The sequence below is a fragment of the Globicephala melas genome, chromosome 1 (genome assembly GCF_963455315.2).
Source record: "Globicephala melas chromosome 1, mGloMel1.2, whole genome shotgun sequence".
NCBI lineage: Eukaryota > Metazoa > Chordata > Mammalia > Artiodactyla > Delphinidae > Globicephala > Globicephala melas.
In genome coordinates, this window is record NC_083314.1 from 113,861,254 (window position 1) to 113,880,395 (window position 19,142).

The window sequence follows — 19,142 nt, forward strand, 5'->3', positions numbered from 1 at the left end:
ATCACCTATCCTTCTCAGACTCTTCCAAAATATAGCAGAGGGAGGAACACTCCCCAACTCATTCTACGAGGCCACCATCACCCTGATACCAAAACCAGACAAGGATGTCACAAAGAAAGAAAACTACAGGCCAATATCACTGATGAACATAGATGCAAAGATCCTCAACAAAATACTAGCAAACAGAATCCAACAGCACATTAAACGGATCATACACCATGATCAAGTGGGGTTTATTCCAGGAATGCAAGGATTCTTCAATATACGCAAATCAATCAACGTGATACACCATATTAACAAATTGAAGGAGAAAAACCATATGATCATCTCAATAGATGCAGAGAAAGCTTTTGACAAAATTCAACACCCATTTATGATAAAAACCCTGCAGAAAGTAGGCATAGAGGGAACTTTCCTCAACATAATAAAGGCCATATATGACAAACCCACAGCCAACATCGTCCTCAATGGTGAAAAACTGAAAGCATTTCCACTAAGATCAGGAACAAGACAAGGTTGCCCACTCTCACCACTCTTATTCAACATAGTTTTGGAAGTTTTAGCCACAGCAATCAGAGAAGAAAAGGAAATAAAAGGAATCCAAATCGGAAAAGAAGAAGTAAAGCTGTCACTGTTTGCAGATGACATGATACTATACATACAGAACCCTAAAGATGCTACCAGAAAACTACTAGAGCTAATCAATGAATTTGGTAAAGTAGCAGGATACAAAATTAATGCACAGAAATCTCTGGCATTCCTATACACTAAGGATGAAAAATCTGAAAGTGAAATCAAGACAACACTCCCATTTACCATTGCAACAAAAAGAATAAAATATCTAGGAATAAACCTACCTAAGGAGACAAAAGACCTGTATGCAGAAAATTATAAGACACTGATGAAAGAAATTAAAAATGATACAAATAGATGGAGAGTTATACCATGTTCTTGGATTGGAAGAATCAACATTGTGAAAATGACTCTACTACCCAAAGCAATCTACAGATTCAATGCAATCCCTATGAAACTACCACTGGCATTTTTCACAGAACTAGAACAAAAAATCTCACAATTTGTATGGAAACACAAAAGACCCCGAATAGCCAAAGCAATTTTGAGAACGAAAAATGGAGCTGGAGGAATCAGGCTTCCTGACTTCAGACTATACTACAAAGCTACAGTAATCAAGACAGTATGGTACTGGCACAAAAACAGAAATATAGATCAATGGAACAGGATAGAAAGCCCAGAGATAAACCCACGCACATATGGTCACCTTATCTTTGACAAAGGAGGCAGAAATGTACAGTGGAGAAAGGACAGCCTATTCAATAAGTGGTGCTGGGAAAACTGGACAGCTACATGTAAAAGTATGAGATTAGATCACTCCCTAACACCATACACAAAAATAAGCTCAAAATGGATTAAAGACCTAAATGTAAGGCCAGAAACTATCAAACTCTTAGAGGAAAACATAGGCAGAACACTCTATGACATAAATCACAGCAAGGTCCTTTTTGACCCACCTCCTAGAGAAATGGAAATAAAAACAAAAGTAAACAAATGGGACCTAATGAAACTTAAAAGCTTTTGCGCAGCAAAGGAAACCATAAAGAAGACCAAAAGACAACCCTCAGAATGGGAGAAAATATTTGCAAATGAAGCAACTGACAAAGGATTAATCTCCAAAATTTATAAGCAGCTCATGCAGCTTAATAACAAAAGAACAAACAACCCAATCCAAAAATGGGCAGAAGACCTAAATAGACATTTCTCCAAAGAAGATATACAGAGTGCCAACAAACACATGAAAGAATGCTCAACATCACTAATCATTAGAGAAATGCAAATCAAAACTACAATGAGATATCATCTCACACCAGTCAGAATGGCCTTCATCAAAAAATCTAGAAACAATAAATGCTGGAGAGGGTGTGGAGAACAGGGAACCCTCTTACACTGTTGGTGGGAATGTAAATTGATACAGCCACTGTGGAGAACAGTATGGAGGTTCCTTAAAAAGCTACAAATAGAACTACCATATGACCCAGCAATCCCACTCCTGGGCATATACCCTGAGAAAACCATAATTCAAAAAGAGTCATGTACCAAAATGTTCATTGCAGCTCTATTTACAATAGCCCAGAGATGGAAACAACCTAAGTGTCCATCATCGGATGAATGGATAAAGAAGATGTGGCACATATATACAATGGAGTATTACTCAGCCATAAAAAGAGACGAAATTGAGCTATTTGTAATGAGGTGGATAGACCTAGAGTCTGTCATACAGAGTGAAGTAAGTCAGAAAGAGAGAGACAAATACCGTATGCTAACACATATATATGGAATTTAAGAAAAAAAAATGTCATGAAAAACCTAGGGGTGAAACAGGAATAAAGACACAGACTTACTAGAGAATGGACTTGAGGCTATGGGGAGGGGGAAGGGTAAACGGTGACAAAGCAATAAAGAGGCATGGACATGTATACACTACCAAACGTAAGGTAGATAGCTAGTGGGAAGCAGCCGCATAGCACAGGGAGATCAGCTCGGTGCTGTGTGACCGCCTGGAGGGGTGGGATAGGGAGGGTGGGAGGGAGGGTGACGCAAGCGGGAAGAGATATGGGAACATATGTATATATATAACTGATTCATTTTGTTGTGAAGCTGAAACTAACATACCATTGTAAAGCAATTATGCTCCAATAAAGATGTTTAAAAAAAAAAAAGAAATGATAGGGAAATTGTTTGGGTGGGTCTTGAATAAAGGGGGCCCTGCAACAGCTCCCTGGACTCAGTCTGGACTGGGGAATGGTGGACAGGGATGAAGCTGGGCAAGACTCCAACTAGGTTTGTGAGGTTCAAAAGAAGACATTGGTGTCTTGTGTCCCAGGTAGCCTCAGAAAGTAGGAAAACCCCAGAGAGGAATGGCCTTAGAGAGTCTCAGGGATGGCCCACTGTAGTGGGAGCAGCAGTATGAGTTCCAAGGACCTAGAATGGCCTGGAAGTAGATTAGAGATCCACCCAAGCCAAGGATAGAGAAAAGGGAACGCAAAGGTGAGTGGGTCACATGGGATGGTGGATATCTTAGAAGATGATAAGTGTGAGTAGAACACATTAAGCTTCAGATAGACTACTCCCCGAACGCTGTGCCCACAACTCCAGAACTTGATTCTATAGATGCCTCTGCTATTTAAGTAAAATACAGGTGAAAATTTGGGAGGATCTTAGAATTGACTGAGATTTTTTTTTTCTACCACCCTAGTAGAAAGTGGGATTTAAAAAGAGATTATGGAGCTTCCCTGGTGGCGCAGTGGTTGAGGGTCCGCCTGCCGATGCAGGGGACATGGGTTCGTGCCCCTGTCCGGGAGGACCCCACATGCCACGGAGCGGCTGGGCCCGTGAGCCATGGCTTCTGAGCCTGCGCATCCGGAGCCTGTGCTCCGCAACGGGAGAGGCCACAACAGTGAGAGGCCCGCGTACCGCAAAAAAAAAAAAAAAAAAAAAAGAGAGATTATGTTCTGCTGTAGAAAAATAACGCTGTTTCTTATATGCTTGCAATTACAGGCTAAGATTTAGACCTGCTACATTTAAGAAAAATATTGAACACTTATCATGTACTGTATACAGCATCATTTTAAGTGCTTTATGCCTATTCATTCAGAAAAGAGCTTCTATGTTCTTGAACTTTGATTGGACTTTTACAGTGTCCTTATATAATAAGAATGTGTAGAAGTTCTATAGTGTATTTCTAACAAGAATAATTTTTGTTTTATTATTCAGATCCTGTTCATTAAAGAAAAGTTTTATTATGGATAATTTCAAACATAAACAAAAGGAGAGAGGATAATATAAAGAATCTCCATGTACCCATCTCCCAACCTTAATAATTATTAACTATGGACAATCAATAACATTGCATATTTTGAACCAAATCCTAGACATATCATTATATATATATATATATATTCGGCATATATCTCTACAAATAAGGCTTTATTTCATCAAATGTCCAGTGTTCAAATATCCCCAATTGTCTCATAACTTCTTTTAAACATTTATTTATTTAAGGCAAATCCAAACAAGTTCCACACATTGCATTTGGTCGATATGTCTCATGTCTCTTTTATTCTACAGATTTCCCTTTCCTCTTTTTATTTTTTTCTTCTATTTTATTTATTGGAAAATCCATGTCATATGTCCTATAGGTTTTTCCACGTTCTGGGCTTTGCTGACCTTCATCTAATCATTTAGCTTGTTCCCCTGACCACTGTTGATTCCTGCAGTTCTTGCTAATCTTTAGTCTCATTTTATGTCTGTTTATCATTTCAGCTATACATATACCTACACTATAATAGAGCCCTGACTAAAACCAAAACCAATAGATAATAAAAGTTTAATGGTGAGAGGAAGTCATCTTTATTTTTAGTGATTCTAAAGTTCTCACCTGTGAAATCTAAATCTCTCCTATTCTATTAAATGAACATCCCCGCCTCCACCCCATCGTCTAACTAGACATTTATTTACAGATGACTCACCACATGTCTCAAAACTCTTTATTTAAGCAAAGGTAAACATTAACACACATAAAGCATTAATTTGTCTTGGCTTTTGTGTCCTACTCCTGTGTTTCTAATTTCTTTTTGTTTATCAGACTATGCCTGGTGCTCTGGGATTCGTGATATGCTCATCTGTTCCCCATTCATTGTGGGATTGAGGTCAGCCTTCAGGGAAGAGGCCTTCATCTGAGTAGGCATATTGAATGGCTGATTTATTTCTATTCAGGCCTCTGTAGAGAAGACAGACAGTGGACTCTCCCCTGGGAGAAGGTGAGCCTGATTCTAGACAGCATTTGATATACTCACAGCTGAGAACTCTTGAAAACAAAGAGGGAGGGAGGGAGAGTGTTGTGTTGTATTCAGAGCAGGTAGCTGGAGCTTACTAATCAGATAAGCCATCCACAAGCTGACATATTGTAGCTCCTGTGTGTGAACGTTGACTGCTACGATGATTATTTTAGCTTTGGCCTTTTGGGTGATAGTAGCATTGACTTATACCATTCATTTGGCCTCAAAACTCTTTAATGAACTTTAAAGCCTCTCCAAACTCTGTTACATAAGGCATATATGTGCTACTCAGCTAAATACAGCCTTGACTATCTTTGTTATAAATAATTCCATAAACAGACTTTGTTATAAATAATTCCCAGTTGCATATAGCTTCAGATCTATTTTATCTTTTTGGAGAGTACAGTTATTTTTATTGCATCTGAGTTCCAGTTTCTAACAAATAAACTTGCAAGCAGAAAAAAGCTTGGAGAAATAAAAACCCAGAGCCATATTACTGGAGCGCATTTTGTGTTTGAATGTCAGCTTTTGAAAGAAAATATTGATGTACTCAGAAGTAGAAATTGGTGAATATTGCTCGACCCACTATCTACACAGGGACATCAGAAGGCTGTCACTCAGTCTAAAACCCTTGTGAAAAGATGAGATTTGCTCTACAAGTGAAAATCAGCACGTTCCATGCCTTTAAAGATTGGAGAAGAATGGAAAGTAGGCTGCTTGGGACAAGGGGCATAATACCTAACTTTATAGACTTGGCAATTTACAAGAAAACTTACATTTTCTCATTTCAGCTTCATGACACCCTTGTGGAATGGGATATTATGCCCCTTTTTAACAGAAATAAACGGGGTAAAAGGAGATTAAATGACTTGTCCAAAATCATATAGTGAGTAAGTAATAGGATTTGAAAACAGGTCTTTGGATCCCCGCTGCAAGTCCCCTCACCAGACCTCACCACAGAGCCTACCTGCTTGCCAGCATGAGCTTTCCCTCCCCTGCCTTCCCATTGGGCTCTGAGCTGCCTGATCTGGTTACTGTAAGGATACCCATCGGAAATGACTCTTTCTCCTCACTTCCTTTGGTGTACCGCTTGATATCTATCTGCTAACTAAATAACAGGGTGTCCTGGGGATAGTTGCTTCTCCTCATTGGGCTTTATTTTCTTAATCCTTAACATTTCTTCTACTTCTTAAATGCTCTTTTTTTAAAAAATTAAAACTTGAACTTGGACTTCCCTGGTGGCGCAGGGGTTAAGAATCCACCTGCCAATGCAGGGGACACGGGTTGGAGCCCTGGTCCGGGAAGATCTCACATGCCGCGGAGCAACTAAGCCCGTGAGCCACAACTACTGAGCCTGCACTCTAGAGCCCATGTGCCACAACGACTGAAGCTCAAGCGCCTAGAGCCCGTGCTCTGCAACAAGAGAAGCCACTGCAACGAGAAGCCCGTGCACCTCAACAAGAGTAGCCCCCGCTCACCGCAACTAGAGAAAGCCCGCGCCCAGCAACAAAGACCCAACACAGCCAAAAATAAATAAATAAATGTATTAAAAAAAAACTTGAACTTTAAAGCACAATGAAAATGATAGCTACTATTTCTTGAGCACTATTTGGAATTAGGAACTGTACTGAATCTTCTACATGTGTGGTTGCTAACTCAGTACAGCCCTGCAATATTAACTTTATTTTATGGTGAGCCTCTGAGCCACAGAGAAGCTAAGCTACTCTCCCAAAGCCCAGGCACCCCCATCATCCGTCTCCTGAACCACTGCAGTAACATCTTAGTTGGTCTTCTTGCCTCTGCTTTGGCATTACCACTTGCACTTTCCACACAACACGCAGAGTAATCTTGTTAAAACATATCAGAATAGGTCGCTGCCTGGTCGCTTCCCATCCCACCTAGATGACCAAAGCTCACACACCTCACCACTTTCCTCCTTCATACTCCGTTATAGTTAGAATAATGGCCCCCCCAAAGACATCCATGTTCTAATCCCTGGAGCCTGTGAAACTGTTGTCTTACAGGGCAAAAGGGCCTCTACAGACGTGGTGAAGTTAAGGAACTTGAGGTGGGGAGTGGCCTTTTGGTTGACTATCCTGGATGATCTGAGTGGGCCTGATACAGTCACAAGGGTCCTTATAAGGAAAGGAAGGAGGCAAAGGAGGCAGTGGGGCAAGGGGCAGGTGGTGGTGACAGAGAGATTTGAAGATGCTAGACTGCTTGCTGGCTTTGGAGATGGAGGAAGGAGCCATGTGCCAAGGAATGCAGGCAGCCTCTAGAAGCTGGAAATGGCAAGGAAAGAAATTCTCACTGAAGTCTATGGAGGGGGTGTGGTGCTGTTGACACCTCGATTTCAGCCCACGGAAACCTATGTTGGATTTCTGACCTCCAGAACTGCAAAATAATCAATGTGTGTTGTTTTACATCCCTAGGTTTCTGGTAATTTGTTACAGCAGCAATAGGAAACTAGTACATTCTCTATCACCATCTCCCGTGTCTCAAACGCAGCAGGCTTGTTCTGGCTTCAGGACCTTTGTACTTTTTCCCTCTGCCTGGAGTGCTGTGCCCTGAGATTTTAGAATAATACCCCATCTGAGGCAGCCCACCTGCCCATAACTCTCTGTCACATATTTTCTTTATTTTATTAACACCATCAGAAGTCACCTAGTTAATTAATTTGTTTTCTTTTTGTCTCACCCAACAGCAAGTATAAGCTCCATGGGAGAAGGGTCTCATCTGTCTTTTTTAGTGCCTTATCCCTGATGTCTAGAACATGGTCTCTCTGAAACAATGTCCCTCTGTCTCCCTGTAGGCAGACAGTAAGTGATTTTGGAGGAAGGTTGGGAATGAAGGTAGTAGAACACATGTACAAACTCAGGTCAGTCTACTCCTAAACCTTTTCTAGGACAGTCCTATTGCTAAGCCGCATCCCCTCACTCTGTGGATGGTTTCTTCTGGAACCTTGCCAGATTTGGAAATGAGAGAGAAGTGAAATATCTTCAGAGGAATAATCTTACCATGTCTTTCCCCTCATTGTTGGCACTCTGCTAGTCACCATGGAAGACTTCCAGGAGCAGAAGAGAATGGAGCCATTTCAGAGGTCATTGATGACTGTAGCTCGCTAAGACCTTTACAATATCTAGGGCATCTTTACTGTATATATAGTAAACTCAATATTTATATTCTATGTTTTAAATGAGAAAACTTGAATGTTCATCCAGCTCCTTTATAAGAGGCCAGATCCAGAGAAGAAAATTCAAGTGATTCCTTACAAATGGAGATCTGTCCCTTTTTCCCCCTCCCATGAGGATTAGCAGTAATATTAATACCATGCTTTTACATAGGTTAACACGTCTTCTGGGATTTATCTGGGAAACATGGAAATAAGTTCTTTCTAGGTGTCAATGAATCACCCTGGGGTATCTCAAAGAGCTAGAAAATGTCAACGGGGAGCAGTGTTGGTCGGCTCTGAGGGCCTGGCCAGGAGCCTGCAAAGGCATTGCCCAATCCCAGCACCATGTTGGGTGGTTAGTGAGAGGGCGGGGGAGGTGAGGAAGAGAAGGGGGAATGGCCCTCAGCACACAGGCATATAACACTCTCACTGCCAGCATCCCAGGGGAAGGAGCACTGTCTCTTTCTCAGTCTTTCCACCCAAAATCCCACGAATGAATCTCATTGAGTTATATGTCTGTCCCTTACCAATTACTGTGGCCAAAGGGATGCAGTACTCTGCTTGGTCAAGGCGAGGTCTCATGCCCACCTTCAAATTCGGGGTCGGAATCAATGCCACTTCAATGCCTCAAGGAGAGCTGGGAAGAGGTGCTTTTCTAAGGAAATCAGGATGTTGTTACCAGAAGGAGGACTCGGTGATGTCAGGCAGAAGCATCATAGGTCCTCTACCTTCTCCAATTGCTAAAGGTGGAGTTTCAGGCACCAAATCTCTTAGATAAGGGAGATATTTTTGAAGTGCTTTTTTTGGGTCCTCAGATAACACCATGTTGCCACCAGCCTACTTCTAAAGCATTAAAGAGCCATCTGGTCTGGGTTTGACTATTCTATCCATATTGCTTGCAGTTCTAGCTTTAAATCTCTTGGCTTGTAAAATCAGGTAGCAGCATTTAAATATGTCGAATTCTGAAAATGTTGGGATTATAAATAGTTCATATTTCATAAATGCGAACAGCAGTTCTGAGAACTTTAGTGTCTCAAAACCTCCAGCAGGGTTTTCCTCCTGTTTTATTCTGTTTGTTTGTTTGGCTTTGTTTTGTATAGTTGAGAAAAGTGGAAATTTTATCAACAATTATCCTTACACTAAACAAATGAGATAGCAAAACTTTCTGTACAAATAAAACTTCCAATGCTTATTTTTGTTTCTTAAGGCTATTTTTGTTTGAATATCTTAAAATGTGTTCATGTTTTTTATTTCCTATTCTAGATTTGCAAAAAGTGTGTTAAATTTAAAGTGCTCTAAATTTAAAACTTTATTTCTTATGAAAATGATAAGTAAAGGATATTAATTGTCTTGCTCTGATTTGGGTGTGTCCCATGTGTTGCCAATTTGCAACATATAAGTTAGATTCTGTTTGTCTTTTCCTAAGTTTTACTTTATAGGGCCTTTGCTTAATATTAGTTTATAAAAATATTATTTTATTTTTTATTATTTATATTTTATAGATCTGACAAGGCATTGAAATTTATTTCACCGACTCCATTTTGATTATGGAATGAACTGTAATCTAAATTATACTGCAATCATGCTTTCTAAGATTTGTCTGCCACCCACTTTTCCAGGTTCCTGTTGCACCTGAGGAACTTTATTAGGGTATCTGTTGTTTACATTTATCCTGCATCCCTTTTTCTTTGGTAAGAGTACCAGCTCCTTAACTGCTCCTCCTTTACCCTGTGTGGTTCCAGTGGGACTGCCAATCATGGTCACGCTGCCTTTGGCAGAGGATGTTAGTAGGTGATCCAGGCTAAGCTATTTGACCACATTTCTCAGGACACAGTGATTGGTTCAAGGAGCGGGCACATCACCCATGCTGAAACAAAGTCTCCTCCCAGAATTTTCTGGAATAGATACCATTTTCATCTCTCTCTGGTAAAAAGCAATAGTAGGTGAACACCCAACGCAGCCAAAAATAAATTAATTAATTAATTAAAAAAAATTAAAAAACATGGGCGTCCCTGGTGGCGCAGTGGTTAAGAAACTGCCTGCCAATGTAGGGTACATAGGTTCGAGCCCTGGTCCGGGAAGATCCCACATGCCACGGAGCAACTACGCCCGAGGGCCAGAACTACTGAGCCTGCGCTCTAGAGCTTGTGAGCCACAACTACTGAGCCCACGTGAAGCAACTGCTGAAGCCCATGCACCCTAGAGCCCTTGCTCCGCAACAAGAGAAGCCACCGCAATGAGAAGCCCACACACCTCAATGAAGAGTAGCCCCCGCTCGCCGCAACTAGAGAAAGCCCACGCACAGCAACGAAGACCCAACTCAACCAAAAATAAATAAATAAGTAAAATTTTAAAAATTATTAAAAAATAACAGCAATAGTAGGTAACCCAAGAGCTGCCTGCATTCATGTTCCCTACCTCATGGAGAAATCTTGTCCTCAGTAGGATAGAATGAGGTCAAATATACTGAAGGAGGCAAAAGTAAGTGCAGAGAGTAAAGAAAGAGATTTTTTATAAAACCCCTGTCTATATAAACAATTTGACCCAAAAATGTATTACAAAATTCTTGGGCCCATTCAAGGTATAGTATTTATTGCTGAAGATTTAGAATACTGGATAGATGGATAAACAACAAGTTCCTACTGTATAGCACAGGGAACTATATTCAATATCCTGTGACAAAACATAATGGAAAAGAATATGAAAAAGAATATATATATATACATATGTATAACCGAGTCACCTTGCTGTACAGAAGAAATTAACACAACATTGTAAATCAACGATACTTCAATAAAATTTAAACAACAGCAACAACAAAAAACCCTATGTTCATAGCAGCACTATTTACAATAGTCAAGACATGGAAACAACTTAAATGTCCATTGACAAATGAACGGATAAAGATGTGGTACATATATACAATGGAATATTACTCACCATCAAAAAGAATGGAATAATGCCATTTGCAGCAACATGGATGGACCTAGAGATTATCGTACTAAGCAAAGTAAGAAAAAGATAAATACCATATGATATCACTTATATGTGGAATCTAGAATACGACACAAATCAACATATCTATGAAACAAAAAGAGACTCACAGATATAGAGAACTGATTTGTGGTTGCCAAGGGGTGGGGGGGTAGGGGAGGGAAGGATTGGGAGTTTGGGATTAGCAGAGGCAAACTATTATATATAGGATGGATAAGCAACAATGTCCTATAGTATAGCACAGGGAACTATATTCAGTATCTTGCGACAAACCATAATGGAAAAGAATATGAAAAAGAATATAGACATATACACATATATGTATAACTGAGTCACTTTGATGTACAGAAGAAATTAACACAACGTTGTAAATCAACTATACTTCAATAAAACTTAAAAAAAATAAAATAGAATACTGGATAGGAAGAGGCACTTTCGTATTTGTTTTTTTGTCCAGCCAGTTTATATGAAGAGTCTTTGTAGTATCCAGACACCATCTCTTCTGTTCAAGAATCTCCTCTTCAACTTTATTGTCAAATGCACTGTTCCTCACTAATATCATAAACATTTGTAAAAACGTAGCCAATATTCTTATTGCTTATACTGCCATGGCTCTTTAGAATCTCATTTATATCGAAAGAATACAGATATTCTTGAAAATTCTGTAATATCATTTATTTAATGCTGGTTTCACCATTACTCATGAGGATGCACCATCCATGGTGCCATTCATGAATACTGGCTTCCAATGATTCTCTTAGAGGTGGTTACTGTGTTTCACTGGTGATGACCACAATGCAAGCCTTATCCAGAGTGTGCAGTGATGGATCATTTGTTTTCTGTTCCAATTAAAGTTACCATTTATAATGTTATAGCATTAACATAGAACAGTACATCTTCCAACCACATCAGTTATTTAATTCTTTAGGCCACAATCTCTCACAATCAATCCATTCAAAGCATGTGATCTCTTTCCATATTGACCATATCCCTACATCCACATACCTCCATCCACTGAGGGATAGGCAGTGGGCCCATGGGAGAGAAGGTAATAGTGATCCCATCTTCACAAAGAGTGTATGTCCCTTGTGTAGCATGGCTTAAGATTGACTTAGAAGAGCACAACATCACCATATCAATTGAAATAAGAGAGGACATGAGCAAAAGGCTCCAGTGGCTTTGCAGAGCAACGATCTCAAAGCCCTCAGATGAGAGATATGGCCACCCCCAGAGCCCTGCATGACATATGGTATGGAACCTGAAAAGGAGATGGGGTGACTGCCCTGGGTGCCAGTGGTGCAGGCACACAAGGTAAAGAATGCCTGCCACCACTACCCCACAGCTAAGTGCTGTAGCCTGAAAGCATCACTGGTTGAAACTTGGATGGGCAACAGATGACACAGGGATCCCTGCATGCAGCTGGGTTGCTAGTCACCCAAAGACCTGAACTTATCACAATTAAGAAAGTGGAGAATCAGGAAGCTTCCATTGAAACTACTGAAGTCACTAGAGTGTAAGCTCTATCAAGGAAGTGATTTGGTCCGTTTGTTTACTGATGTGTTCTCAGCATCTAGATTAGTACCTGGCACATTAGTAGGAACTCAATAGTATTTGTTGAATGGATGAAAAATACACAGTCATAGCTGCAGGTTAAGGACCAGGAAACTGGGATCAGGAGTTGCTGCCATCACTGCACAATTGGCTAGACAGTGGGATGTGGATTCTGGTCTCTGCAGTCACCATAACTTCCTCTTAAAAACAACTGGAAACTGGTGCTTAGATATTGGAAAGCTGAGTCCAGTCAGTGCTACCACTGCAACTATCTCACAATATCCACAAACTAGAGACTCAACACTGTCATCCTCAAACCATGTTTGCAAATAGTCAAAGCAGTAGCAAGAATTACCTGTGCCTCATTTCTCCTTTCAAATCTCACACTAGTATATCTAATTAGTGAATTTTAATTTGCATCCAAGATTTACCTGCAAGAGAGGTTTGGGTAATGTGTTTTCTTTAGGTCTCTGCAGTCAGGACCCTCACTAGAATGAGGTAGGTAGAGAAGATGGAAACCATTTGTCAATATCAAGTTCAAAAGAAGAGTGCCTGGGGACTCAGTCCTGAAACACACTGTATTAATTTTATACTGCTGCAATAACAAATTACCTCAAACTTAGAGACTTACAAAGACACACGTTTACTAACTCATACTTCCTATGGGTCAGGAGTCCAGGCGTGGCTAAATGGGGCCACAGGCTGCAATCTGGGTGTCAGCCGGGCCGTGTTCTCATTAGAGGCTCACCTGGGGAAAGGTCTTTCGTGTTTCCTAAACTTGTTGGCAGAATTTATTTCTGTGAGCTCATGGTGACTTGCTTTCTCAAGGTCAGAAGGAAAGAGAATCTCTGACCTTCTAAGGGTCTCCATCTGATTAAACCAGACCCCAGTCAGGATAATCTCCCTTTTAGACAACTCAAAATCAACTGATTTGGGACCTTAATTATGTCTACAAAGTGTTACCACTGTTGCATATTTTACTGGCTAAAAACTAGACACAGGTTCCACCCACACCCAAGGGGAGTGTGTTATATAAGGCGTGACTTACTGGGGTGGTCATCTTAGAGTGTGTCTACTATATACTCCATGATTTAAAGGTCAGAAAAAGAAGGATAAGCAAGGCAAACCAAGAAGAATGGCAAGTGAGAAGAGGAAAGGGGGAAAAAGGAGATTGTTGGAGTATGGAAATCAAGTGAAGAAATTGTTTCAACTGTGTTATATGCTGTCCAGAGGCTGAGAAAGATGAGGATGAACAAATGACTATCGATTTGGTAATGTGACCTTGGCAAAGGTTTCAGTGATTGAATGTAAGCCTGATTAGAAGCCGATTCAAAAAGGAAAGGGAGGTAAAGATGTGGAGACACTGAGCACAGACAATTCTTTTAAGGAATTTTTCTGTAAAGGGAAGCAGAAGAATGAGGTGGTAGTTGGAGGAGATATGAAGTCAAGGAGGGGATTATTTTGGAAAGTGTTTTTTGTTCATTAATGAGAATGACTCAATAGAGAGAAAAAAATTTGAACATATAGGAAAGCAGGGAGGCAACCATGGGAGTAGGAGGGGTTGGAATCCAGTGCACCAGTGAAGGGGATGGTAGGCAGGAGGCTGAGCCGCTCATCCATTGCAACAGAAGGAAAAGAGGGTATAAAGGGACAGATGCAGGAAGCAGGAGGATTTGATGGTGAGAGTTTCTGCTGCTGCTTACATTTGTCTGCAAGGAATGGTCGATGAAATAGGAGGAAGGTGATGGAGTTTTGAGGAATGAAATAGCCCTGGGAAAGTCAAATAAATTGACCAGGAATATGCAGAAGAATCGTCAGTCAGCAGTAAGGGGCAACTTAAGGTCTGATGTCAGCATGATCATTTTTTTTCTTGAGGGATATTTAGATTCTTAAGGGCAGGAACAGAGCAGGTAGGGACAGGACTATTCCCAGAGTTGGGATTTTTTTTTAGGATAATATAATGGAAGCAATAAAGGGTCAAAAGAGGTAAGAGCAGATTTAAAGGAGTAATTATAATGCAGGACCATGGAATCTAAGTTAGGTAAGGAGGGAATGAGGGCCTGGGGGATGGAAATAATCAGTGAAAGGCAGTAGGGTCAGATGAACAAAGTGCCTGGTGGAGTAGAAGAGTTTTTTGAGCTTCGGGCACGAGCTGGATGTAGAAGTAAAATGCTTGACACTGAGATAATTGAGGGGATGCAGTTATTATAAATGACGAGAACTAAGGATAACAGTGGGGGTTGGTGGCTGAAGTGGCAGAAGAAAAGATCACTGGAAGCAAAGGGATTGAGGAATAGAGAGGCCATGAGATTGGATGGACCAGCCATGTAGATATTGAAATCACCAAGAATAATGACAGGAGACTGGAGGAGAGAAACACAGTAAACCTGGTGCTGAAATCTCCAAGGAATGTGTGGGAGTGACAGGGAAGACAGGAGGAGACACAGCAAGAAGGTCTGGAGGTGCGGTCTGATAGCATGAGCTTCAAAGCAGCTGATGGGGGAGGGCAAGAAAGAGACAGTGGCTTGGAAGTGGCCACGAGGAGTGAGACAAGCACCTGGATTACCTTCTGACCCAGTGGTGCATGATAGGTGAGAGAGAACTGGCCACCACTCATGAGGGCTGCAGGGAATTCAGTGTCCTCAGGGGGAAGCCAGGTTTCTCTCAGAACTAGAACTGTTCAGAGAAGAGTGTGGTTACAGGGGATTTTTCTGATGACAAACCAGTATGGGGATAAGGATTTGAGTGATGAAATTTGACCTGGGAAGCACGGATATCTTGAGGTCACTGAGATAAACATCTAAGGCAAGATGGGGTTCCCTGGTGGCTGCTTCAGTAGAGGGAATAATTAATTCTAATTATTCTTAGAACTTGACTCAGGCAATTCTTAGGCGAGAACAGGAATTAAATCCATTGGAATTCAACTGATCCAATAATGCTGTTCATCCTTTTTCCTTAGTAACTTGTGTTGGTCTCCTTTCCAATCCTTACTGATTCTGTCCTGCCTTAGTTTCTCATCAGTTCTGATCAAGTCCAAACTCCTTAGCATGGGAAGGGCCCTCAAAGAGCTGCCCTGTCCTGCCCATCAGCCTCAAGGGCTCCAACTCCACCACAAGCTCTTGCTGTGCCCTTTGTCTCAGGGTTCCATCTCTTTTTCTCTTGATTATCTTGCACTCATTCTTTTAAGCTATAATTAAAATCTTTGGAAGAATATACAAGAAATTGGTAGTCCTGATTGTTCCGAGAAGAAAACCAGGCCTGGAGAGGGGAGCGTAAAGGGAAACTTTTCAGAGCATGCCCTTTTATACATTTTGAATTTTATATTATATGGATGTATTGCCACATCTTTAAAAGTAATGAAAAGTTAAAAAGTTTTAAAGCATCAAATGGACCAAAAAAAGAGATACATTTCAGTGTTTCATCCTCCATGAAGTCTTCACTAACTTGATGCTTCCATCCACTGAGGCATCATCATGCCTTCCACATTACTCTATTACAGCATTTATCAGTCTACATTGTACTTATCTGTAAACAAGTTAACAGTCTTAATGTTCTCATAGCCTGGAAGCACCGTGAGGGAAGGGACTTACTTTGTCTCATTCACCTTTGAATCTAGTACATGGTAGGTGCTCAGTAAAGGCTTGTTGAATTAATGAATGAAAAAAAATCTCTGCACAGAAGGGAAAGAAAAGATAGGTAAGCAATTCCGCTTCTTTTACAGATGAAGAAAATGAGGCCCAGAGAGGTGATTTATTAAGGATTGGTAGCAGAATAAAATGAGAAGCCAAGCTTTTTGGAGTCCAAGTTTGGCATTAGAATAAGTTATAAAACTTTCACGTTGGGACAGCAGATGTGATGTGGATTATACTTACTTATTTTGACCTGAGTCTCTGGATTTTCAAGAAATTTCTGATTTCCAGAAAGCTGCCCAGTTAACCTCCAAAGGATAATTTCATATATCAGATCATGGGTCCTAAATTTGGGTTTGGAAAACATGTATTCTAAGGACCTCATAGACTAGGCTTATATTGCCGAGAAATCACAGGAAAATCTTGTGGCACATTTGTTTATCTTAAAAGCTGTGTTTTGTTTTATTGTTTTCCTGAAACACACGCAGTGCGGTGGACATAGCTACACACAGTAGCTCTCTGTAGAGATGCTAGAATAGCACAGGGAAAAGTGCCTGGGTCAACTCAAAGTGATGTATTCAGTTCTCATTTGTTAGCATTTGCTGAATATCCAGGGCAGTGACCAAGGGCATTTTATTTTACACAGCAGCCATGTTTTTAATGTGTAAGGTGGTAGCGTTAACGATTACTTGAGCCAGATTTTAAGTACCCTGGGGAGGTCTGCTGTGGGCTTCAAGATCAGTGGTCTTCAAACTTTTTGCTCACATAACTCCCTGAAAGAATTCTGAAAAACTTGCATCCTTCCCATATTTTTATGTTGCCATCTATAATTTTTCAACATAAGTTTGCAAAGAGTATCATTTCCAGGGTATTACATGCAATTCATGATATTTTAAAAGAAAGCTGTTAGCTCACTTTTTAAAAGTTACCCCAAGGAATCTAAATCCCACGGTACTTTTTTACCCAACATTATCAATTTTTTTTTTTTTTTTTTTGCGGTACGCGGGCCTCTCACTGTTGTGGCCTCTCCCGTTGCGGAGCATAGGCTCCGGATGCTCAGGCTCAGCGGCCATGGCTCATGGACCCGGCCGCTCTGCGGAATGTGGGATCCTCCCAGACCAGGGCACGAGCCCGCGTCCCCTGCATCGGCAGGCGGACTCTCAACCACTGCACCAGCAGGGAAGCCCAACATTATTAATTTTAAATATATGTAACCTACCTCTTCTTTAACAGCCAGAAAAGTTACATTGTTCCTTCTTCTTCTTGAACTCATATTTTCATTTCCATTTCATTTCCATATTTCCATTTCTCCCACAGAATGCTATCTTATTGTGTATTTTCATGCTTGAAAACTTTGTATTGATCATTACATCATTCTTTTCAACTCCATACTTACCTAATTTTACTTTCCGGTAACTCTAAGGTCCTAGGAGTTATGTCTCTGGATGGAGTTATTACTAAAATTATTAGTAGTACACTATTGATCAGTGGCTATATTACAAATTGACAACCATTTTTAAACATAAAAATATGATTTTATTGAAAATGCATCTGTTAACAAAATGGAGGGGACTTTTTCTTTTCCAGTGGATTTGTGGATGAATATCATAGAGTGAGATTGAGTTCCACCCCAATTCTATTCATGCATTTGACAAGGTTCTTATAAATGCTGAAGCATTTTGTTCACAAAATAAGTAGATGGGAATGTAAGGTTTTTGCTGTAGCCGTGTTACTCAACTCCTTTAACTCCTTTCAATTATATGCCAAAAACCATGTGATGACCTCTCATTTAAACTCTTTTTTCTTCCCATTGGTTGTCAAATGACCCTTTATTGAATTATGTTCCTTTGCAGTTCTTAACTAGCTGGGCATTCCACCGCACCACTTTTGTTGTCATTCATCTATGATGTCATGAGGATGACGGCAATCCACATCAGAGACCACAGACCTGGCAGTCCCCAGGATCTATTTAATGGTTCCAGAGTATTCTCTAGCTAAAGATTGGTGTCTCATCTGCTGGGCAATGTTGACGATCTCATCAAAAGTGATGTTCCACTGTGCTTAATGTTTCTCTGCTTCTTTCTGTCTTTTGGTTGTTCCTTGAAGGCTTCGATGATCAGGACTGAGTCACAAGGTACCACCTCAGTCTGGGCCAGTGTGTTCTGAATGGTCAGTTTCACTGTAGTCCTCAGACCCTTCCAATCCCCAGTTGCCTTTGAAATGTTATCACCAACCGTTTTTGGAGACAGACCCAGGCGGCCAATCTTGGGGGCCAGGGGAGACGTGGCACAGACTTCCCCACTGGTGCACTTCAGGTATACAAATTTGATCTCCTTGGGCTCAAACTTAGGCAACATGGTGAGGTGGCTGGTGTCAGATAAACCCGAATTTCAGAGGACCAAAGAAAATTGCACCTTGGCCTCCTTCAAGCCGAATCTGAATGAAAGCCATTTAAAAATTTTTTAGGGCACTAGCAGGTCACACTTTTGTTCCCCAGTCATCATAGTCATTCCCTTTCTCAACACTAACACCGGCTTCTAATTTTCCATGTTTTGTGCACCTGGGTTGAATGCACCATACTACGATGTGGAATTTGTGAGAGGAATGACACTCTTTTTTTAAGTGGAAAAATGGCGATTGTAAAAAAGGGATGGAAAAGAGGCTGCAAGCATGGTCTCAGGCAGATAAGTTTTAGGAAAGTGTAGAAATGAAAGTTGAGAATGTGGAATTGATCCCCTTAAAGCTATCCATGCTGTGTAGCACTACAGAGTCTTCATGTACATGGGCAGAACGTGGTTATCCCAGTTTGAAGATTTCTGTTCACTAATCGGCAGGCATTTGAACAAAAATGATTGGAGAGCAAGAAAGATTAAGGCAGTCCTAAATAGACTGGGAATGACATGGTGGTTAAGAGAAGAGCTCTGTAAACCCTAACTCTGAAAT

General features: G+C 40.7%; 1 pseudogene; it reads right to left on the minus strand.

Annotated features, from left to right (window-relative positions):
* Window positions 1-18,055: 18,055 nt before the first annotated feature.
* Window positions 18,056-18,627, minus strand: LOC115858385 (large ribosomal subunit protein uL11-like; annotated as a pseudogene).
* Between the last annotated feature and the right edge of the window lie 515 nt (window positions 18,628-19,142).